Raw genomic sequence first — 8,853 nt, forward strand, 5'->3', positions numbered from 1 at the left:
TTTTAAAGACGGGGTTTCACCATGTTGGTCAGGCTGGTCTTAAACTCCCAACCTCAGGTGATCCACCCACCTTGGCCTCCAAAGTGCTCGGATTACAGGCATGAGCTGCCACCCCCGGCCCGGGAAATATGTCTTAACTTTTGATGAGAAAAGAAATTAAATTTGATTCAGAAATTTCAGTTGGTGTTATTTATTTATTTGTTTATTAGACATTGTCTTGCTTTGTCGCCCAGACTGGAGTGCAGCTGGGGACTCCTACCTTAGCTTCCCATAGGTGAGATTGTAGGCATGCACCACCATAACGAGGTAATTATTTGGGGGGAGGGGAGTAGAGATGGGGTCTTGACGTGTTGCCCAGGCTGGTCTCAAGGTCCTGGGGTCAAGCAGTCTTCCTGGCTTGGCTTCCCAAAGTGCTAGGATTTTAGATTTGAGCCACTGAGCTTGGTCTGATGTTATATTTTTAACCTCTTGCAGGTTAGGTAACTTGTTCCACATAGTATTAGTTAAGTGGCAGATCAGGTGTTTTAGAGTCTAAGTTTAGTGTTCTGTTTTACCAAATTGCTGTCTCCAGTTGTCAAATAGCAAAACTATTGATTTCTAATAAATGTCCATGGTTTTATGGTTTTAATTTTATAATTTTGTATCTCCAAGCCTTTTTTTTTGAGATAGGGTCTTACTCTGTTGCTCAAACTGAAGTACTGTGGTGTGATCATAGCTCACTGCAACCTCAAGCTCCTTGGTCTCAAGTGATCCTCCTGCCTCCAGAGTGGCTATGGCTAGGCACCCCACCATGCCCAGCTAATTTCCTTTTTTTTTAATTTTTTGTTTTTTTTCGTAGAGACAGGGGACAGGGTCATAAAGCTTTCATCTCAGGCTTCCTGTCTGAGCGTTTTCTATCTGATATTCCTTAAATTATGGCTCAAAATACTTTAATTTTTGATACAATTAAGCTATAATTTAGGAGAAAGATTAAGTTAAATAATTATTTTAATGTAACAACTGTTCTGTTATCTCTTGCAATATTTTTCATCAATTTATTTTGCTTTTGAGAGAAATAAGCAACTAAGTGTTAAGGGGATAAATAATATTTATATGTATAATAAAATATCTTTTAATTGGCAGAATGATAGATGTAGGAATGATAGAAAACCACTGACCAGTAGGTTCTTTTTTTTCTTTTGAGGCCCCATTGTTAGAACATTTCTTTATATATATAAAACCTTATGTATCTATATTTATATATTGTATATATAACTTTATATACATATTTATATATATCATATATATTTATATATTTTTTATTTATATATCTATAAAATATAAAGTAATTATATATATAAACTGGTATAAAATATAATTTTATGTATATAAAACTTTATATTTTACAGCAGTTTTAAGTTCATAGCAAAGTTGAGAAGGTCCTATTTCTTCTCTCTCCATTATCAATATCCCACACCAGAGTGGCATGTTTGTTAAAACAGATGAACCTACATTGGTAGATCATTGTTACACAAAGTCCATTGTTTACATTAGGATTCAGTCTTGATGTACATTCTATGGATTTTTGACAAATGTATAATAATGTGTATCTATATTTTAGTAACATTTAGAATAGTATCACTATCCTAAAAATCCTGTGCTCTGCCTATTTATCCCTCCCTTTCCTCTTCCCTCCCAGCAATTACTAATCTTGTTGTCTCCATAGTTTATTTTCTAGAATGTCATGTAGTTGGAATTATACAGAATATAGCCTTTTCAGGTTAGTTTTGTTCACTTAATAATATGCATTTAGGTTTCATGCATATTTCATTATGTCTTTCATGGTTTGATAGCTCATATTTTTAAAGGTTGAATACTATTCTATTGTCTGGATGTACTACAGTTTATTAATCAACCCAACTACTGAAGGACATCTTGGTTGCTCCCAAGTTTTGTCAATTATGAAACATTTTTAAATTCAACTTCACTTTCTTACCTTTGGAATTTGGGTTTTTTTTTATTTTATAAATTTTTATTTTAATCCTGTTTTTTCCTTTTCTCTTTCTAGCCTAATTTTAGTTAAACTGTCTTTATTTTTATTTCTATTTTATTTATCAATTCTTAGCTAAGACAACTATGTTATTTATTACTTAACTAAAGCAAGCTCATAATTCAAAGTGGCTAGTGAAACATGCTTATCATTTAATATAGTAATCATAATGCTTTTTACTGAAAGTTGTTATGCTGACTTTTCTTTTTGATGTTAACGCTACCAGAAATGAGTACATGATGATATGAGCTGATAAAGCTGGCTATATAACATGCATTATGTTTTCAAAATTACAGCAAGCTAAACAGTACATATTCAGTACATCATTCCCCCTCCTTATTATTTCCCTCATAAGTGAAATATTCTTAAAGACCCTTTTAAATAGATTGAATACCTAGTATATCATTCTTTTTACCACACGAAGGTATATATAAGTACCTCAGAGAAAGGAATGAAATCATATCTCCCATGTGTTTGTATGTTCTTATTTGATGTGTTTTCAGATACCAAAATGTAGGGAGCTAATCAATTAGATAAGTTCTCAGATAAAAGGTTCTCTGCCAGAAACAACTGATGATCCTGACATGATTCTAAACATATGTGCTTTTAATTTGATCTGTCCTGAAACTGATGGTAATGTAATCATGCAAGCAGAAAAAATAAGTTGCCTACAAAAGAACAAAAATCAAAGGACTCTGAATTATTCTATAACACTAAACTCTAAAGGTAATAAAGCTGCATCTGTGCAAGCGTATTAATGTGACCTATGAATTATATATTCATCAGATGTCATCCATAGCTTGGTAAGAAGGTATTCTTAGACATATGATAATTCAGGAATTCTATCATTCAATTATCATTTCTATAATAATTGTTTTAGTAATTTCTAATTTATCAAGAGATGAATCAAAAGAACTCAAGAATAGAAAAAAATATAATAAAAATATAGTATAAAAAGATTGATAACTATCTAATATTTTCAGGACTGGCACCTTCTCTGTCTCCTAAAGGAAACTCACTCAATTTGTTCTGTTGACACTCATGCCCAGAACATTTTAAGTAAAAGTGATTCCTGGGATGCTGACTAGGGAGGGAAGGCCAAGAGCTTATTGGCCCTACTACCCTGAAGCTGCAATCCTAGTTGGGGGAATCATGTTTCAGGCTGAGACTGGGTACATGTGCAGCAGAAACCAGAGATGGCCCAAGCTATTCACACACTCCTGACCAACCCTGAGGCATGTGCATAGTATACTCAAAAGGGCCTGGTAAAAAATAAAACTTGGGAAGACTTGAAAATAACATGTTCTTTGAATGTATTCCCTTACACATACAGATCTATTAGCAAAGGACAAAGTCTTATTGGCCCAAAGTGTTTGGATACAATATCTTTCCAGTCTTTGGCCACTCAGAGTACCATTTTGTAGAACAGTGGCCTTGAGGGAGGAGGGTTTGATTGGGAGGCAGAAGGGAGGCAGTGGTATTACCTCTAAAGGACTTTTGGCATTGAGATGCTAGAAACTCTTTTTAACCTTATCTGGGTAGTGCTTGTGTAAGTTACATACATATAAAATTTAACAGAGCTGTACACTTAAGATTTGTTCATTTTACTTCAAGCTACATTTAATTTTAAAAGTCCATAAATAAAATCAAACGGAAAAATATTGCAAATTTTGAGGATGGCAGAACATTAATATCAATAATGTTTAAATTGATCCTATAAATTTACAAGAAGGGGACAAACAACTCTAGAAAAATGGGCAAAGAAGATGAATAGGCAGTTCCAAAAATTATAAAAACATGTATTTTGGCTCAGCAGTCTCACTTCTGGAAATTTACCCTACAGATATATTTAACTTCTGTGCAATGTTATTATTGCAGTATTACTTACAATCAAAAAAGACTGTGAACCTGAAAATTTGAGACAGGTCTCAGTTAATTAATTAATTAATTAATTATTTTGAGATGAAATTTTGCTCTTGTCGCCCAGGCTGGAGTGCAATGGCAGGACCTTGGCTCACCCCAATCTCTGCCTCCCAGGTTCAAATGATTGTCCTGCCTCAGCCTCCTGAATAGGTGGGATTACAGGCACCTGCCACCACACCTGAGTAAATTTTTTGTAATTTTAGTAGAGACAGGGTTTCACCATGTTGGTCAAACTGGTCTCAAACTCCTGAACTCAAGTGATCTGCCTGCTTCAACCTTCCAAAGTGCTGGGAGTACAGGACCAACAGTCTCAGTTAATTTAGAAAGCTTATTTTACCAAGGCCTGTGACACAGCTTCAGGAAGTTCTGATTACATGTGCCCAAGGTGGTTGGGGCATAGCTTGGTTTTATACATTTTAGGGAGATATGAGACATAAATCAACATATGTAAGAAGTATATTAGTTCTGTCCAGAAAAATGGAGACAACTCAAAGCAAGGCCCCCCAACTGGGGGTTTCCAGGTCATAGGAAGGTGAGAGACACATGGTCGCATTCTTTTGAGTTTCTGGTAAGTCTTTCCAAAGGAGGCAGATTTGCCCTGAGCAATTCCCAGCTTGAAGAGGCCCAAGATATTTTCCTTTGACAAGACTAAACCTGAGTATGCATCAATATAGGACTAACTAAATGAACTCTATTTTACCTCCATACAGTTGATAACCTGTTCACAGATTTATTGGCTACTTGGGTATTCTTTTTATGAAATATCCATTCAAATCTTTTTTTTTTTTCTTTTGAGAGAGAGTCTTGCTTTTTCACCCAGGCTGGAGTGTAATGGTGCAATCTCAGCTTACTGCAACCTCCGCCTCCCAGATTCAAGCAACTCTCTTGCCTCAGTCTCTCAAGTAGCTGGGATTACAGGCACCCACCATGATACACAGCTAATTTTTTGTATTTTTAGTAGATACAGGGTTTCACCATGTTGTCTAGGCTGGTCTCGAACTCCTGACCTCAGGTGATCTGCCCATCTCTACCTCCCAAAATGTTGGAATTACAGGCATGAGCCACTGCTTACGGGTTCAAATCTTTTGAGTATTTTTTCATTTACTTATTAATCTTTTTGTTATTGATTTCTGCAGTTATATAGTCTGGACACAAATTCTTTGACAGATGTATGTAATACAAATATTTTCTCCTCCTCTGTAAATTGTCTTTTTTTAAAGCTATAAGCTTTAAAATAGTATTGCACTTTGGTATTGAGGCCTTAGATTGGGTAGTACAATCCTCCACCATTATTCTTCTTTAAGATTCACTTTGCTATTGTGATAACCTGCTTTTTTTGCCAGCTAAAACTAACTCTCTTTCTCAGACTAAAAGCTGTTCAAGCTTTATGTTAGCTTCTTGAGCGGGACAGACTCCATCTTAGCTTCTTCGTTTTAGTTATTAAAATACCATTAAGTATGTAACTGTAGTATGTAGCTGGGGCAGGCTGACACTGGGCACCTCCAGCAATGCATTTGTTGATAAGAGGCTCAGTTAAGTGGTACCAGCAGAGCCTGGGAATGCAGGTGCTCTTGAGCACTCAGAGCCCCCATTATCTATAAATTTTATGTCTTTCATGACAGCTTTACCCCTCGAACCTGGAACTGTTTTATTTCTCATGTGTTAGTTTATCTTTTAACTTTTTGCTTACTCTGCTTCTGTGAAAAATTTGCTTCTGCTAGGTTCCCTCTCCCTTTTAAAATTAGGGTATAAAAGACCACCTAACTTTTTCTGAGGGGCTGAGAGAATTTGGGGCGTTAGCCACCACTCAGTCACCGGAATAATAAAGGACTCATAATTCAATCTCAGAGTGTGGTGCATTCCTTGACTCGGTCAGGTACAACACTATCCTTGGCTCTTTGCACTTTCATGTTGACTTTTAAAAGCCAACTTGTGGCCGGGCGCGGTGGCTCACGCTTGTAATCCCAGCACTTTGGGAGGCTGAGGCAGGTGGATCATTAGGTCAAGAGATCGAGACCATCCTGGTCAACATGGTGAAACCCCGTCTCTACCAAAAATACAAAAATTAGCTGGGCATGGTGGCGCATGCCTGTAGTCCCAGCTACTTGGGAGGCTGAGGCAGGAGAATTGCTTGAACCTGGGAAGCGGAGGTTGCGGTGAGCCGAGATTGTGCCATTGCACTCCAGCCTGGGTAACAAGAGCAAAACTCCGTCTCAAAAAAAAAAAAAAAAAAAAAAAAAAAAAAGCCAACTTGTCATTTTCTGTACTCACAAAACCTGCTGGGATTTTGTTTTAAAACTGTAGATGGTTTGAGAAATATTGACACCTTTATATCATGAGCCTTCCAAATCATGAGTATGGTATGTTTCCATTTATTTAGATCTTCAATTTCTTTCAGTAAAATTTTTTACTTTTTAGTATTGAGGTCTAGAAGATCTTTTGTTAGATTTATTCCTGAATCTATTTATATAAATAAAGACATAAGTTTATTCTTTAAATTTCCCTTTTCTAAATCTTTGTGACAGATGTTTGATACAATTTATTTTTGTGTATTTTATATTTAGAGACCTTGTTAAACATATGTTACCTTTTAATTTTATATTTTCCTCTTCTCTCTGACTATATTAGATTCTATTAACTTAGAGTGCCAGTTTACTTTTATGTATATATAACTGTAAAACTTTGTCATATGTCATAATGTTATCTGATGTTGTAATCGCTAAGGACACAAATATTCTTTACTCATCACTGATATTTAGATTCTTTAGCTTTTATTGTTGTTTGTCTCTGAATAGTTAGTGCTCATTTCTCTTTCATCTTTTCTCTTTTTCCTTCTATTTGATGTTAGCAAAATAATAGGATATAAGAGCCATCTTAATATTATATAAATGCCTTGGGAGCATTTGGTTCCAGTCTTTGCTTTGTCCCTTCTGAGTTCTGAAATATCCTTCAGGCTAGAATAGGAGAGAATTTAAAACCAGTGTTTCCCAAATTCCTACCATAAGAATTGCTAGAAGTGCTTTGAAAACAAAGATTTTTAGATCCCTACAGAGATCTACTGAATCAGAATTTCCAAGGGAAAATGATGCTTATCCTCAGAGAAGTTTCATTTACATAAGACAAGGTTAAGATTCCTTCCACCTCTGATATTTGATTCTGTCATTATATTACCATAATTAAAAGAAGAATTTCATCTAAACAAAGGAGTGTCAGAAAACCACTGCCAATACTCCAAAGTTTGGTATTTGGGATACCTATGAGCACAAATAAATTGGTACATTGCATATGGGTGCTATTCCATCTACTCTGCCAGATCAAGGAAAGCCATGGACATAAGTGAATCTTCAAGGCATCTGTACCTCTGCTAGTTAACTTGACTAGTAACTTCTGACCATTTATTTTTGCATCCAAAGTCACTAACCAAACCAGGTTAGATTCCTGAAAGAATAACTATGCTTAATCATTAATGCCAGTCAGAAATGAAGCTGGACTCTTCTCTGGGTAAAGATTGGTGATAGACAGTAGAAATGCGGAGTGTAATAGGAGCTGAGAAGATATGGTCAAAGTCTGAGTTAAAGTTTAAAGAGGAAAATATAGAGTTTATCCTGGTCCTATTTGTCAATAAATTATTCAAATAGTTAATGTAAAAATTTTGCGAGGGATAGAGTTATAGGTTTTCTCTCTTGTATTTTCAAATAAAACCATTCTGATGTTACCTGACCTTGTTAATTTAGTCTTCATTTTTCTTATTTCTTTTATAGCTCTCTAGCCTTTCTTTTTTCTTGTCTTTGGACAAACAACTAGAGGGGCACCATGCTCTTTTGTTACTCTTTTACTTCTTTAACTTCATAAAAGTAACACAGCATAAAGTGCACATAGCATTATCATGTTTGTTCTTGTTCCTCTTCTGATAAGGACTAAATACATATTCTAGAGTCATTAGGGAATTTACTCACTGAAAATTAAGAAAAATAGTTGTTCACAACATTACCTAGAAAGCAACTGGTTCACAATTTTTGCTCAAATTAAATTTTATTTTTTAAATGGAAGAATAGATTGATTAATCTTGAAGTGAGAAAATGAAAATAAAAGGAATAACTTGCAAAGAAGAAAAATGGTACCTAAACGTATATCATCAATCCTTTTCTCTCATTTTCTTTAGCCCCACTTCTTTAATTACTTATAGGCTATTTCTAGCTGAACTTTTAAGATGTTGAAAACAAAACAAAAATCACCATCTTTCTTTCTTTTCTTTTCTTTTTTTTTTTTGAGATGGAGTCTTGCTCTGTCACCCAGGCTGGAGTGCAATGGTGGGGTCTTGGCTCACTGCAACCTCTGCCTCCCGGGTTCAAGCAACTCTCCTGTCTCAGCCTCCTGAGTAGCTGGGACTACAGGCATGTGCCACCACACCTGGCTAAGTTTCGTGTTTTTGGTAGAGACTGGGTTTCACTATGTTGGCTAGGCTGATCTTGAACTCCTGACCTTGTGATCTGTGCCCTTCAGCCTCCCAAAGTGCTGGGATTATAGGCGTGAACCATCGCACCCAGTCTAAAGTCAGCATCTTTCTTATTTCCCAAATTCAGTTTCTGATGACCTTCCTTCTCTGATGCATTTAAATTTGCTGTATTCCTACATTCCATTTCTATAATTTTCATAAGTGAATAATGGCCCAAGTCATTACTAACTCCACCTTTCCCAGCTGTCATGACATAGTGAAAATTCCAGATCTGCCACTTACTGGACAGTAACTTTGAACAAATTTTTTAGCTCTGGGAACATTAATTTCTTTAAAATGGGGATAGTAATATTAATTAGAATAAACATATGTTATATATACATACAACATATATGTAATTCATATATATTAACCTTTCAATAGTAGATGGTCAATAAATTACAGT

The sequence above is a fragment of the Cebus imitator genome, unplaced genomic scaffold, assembly GCF_001604975.1.
Source record: "Cebus imitator isolate Cc_AM_T3 unplaced genomic scaffold, Cebus_imitator-1.0 Scaffold387, whole genome shotgun sequence".
NCBI lineage: Eukaryota > Metazoa > Chordata > Mammalia > Primates > Cebidae > Cebus > Cebus imitator.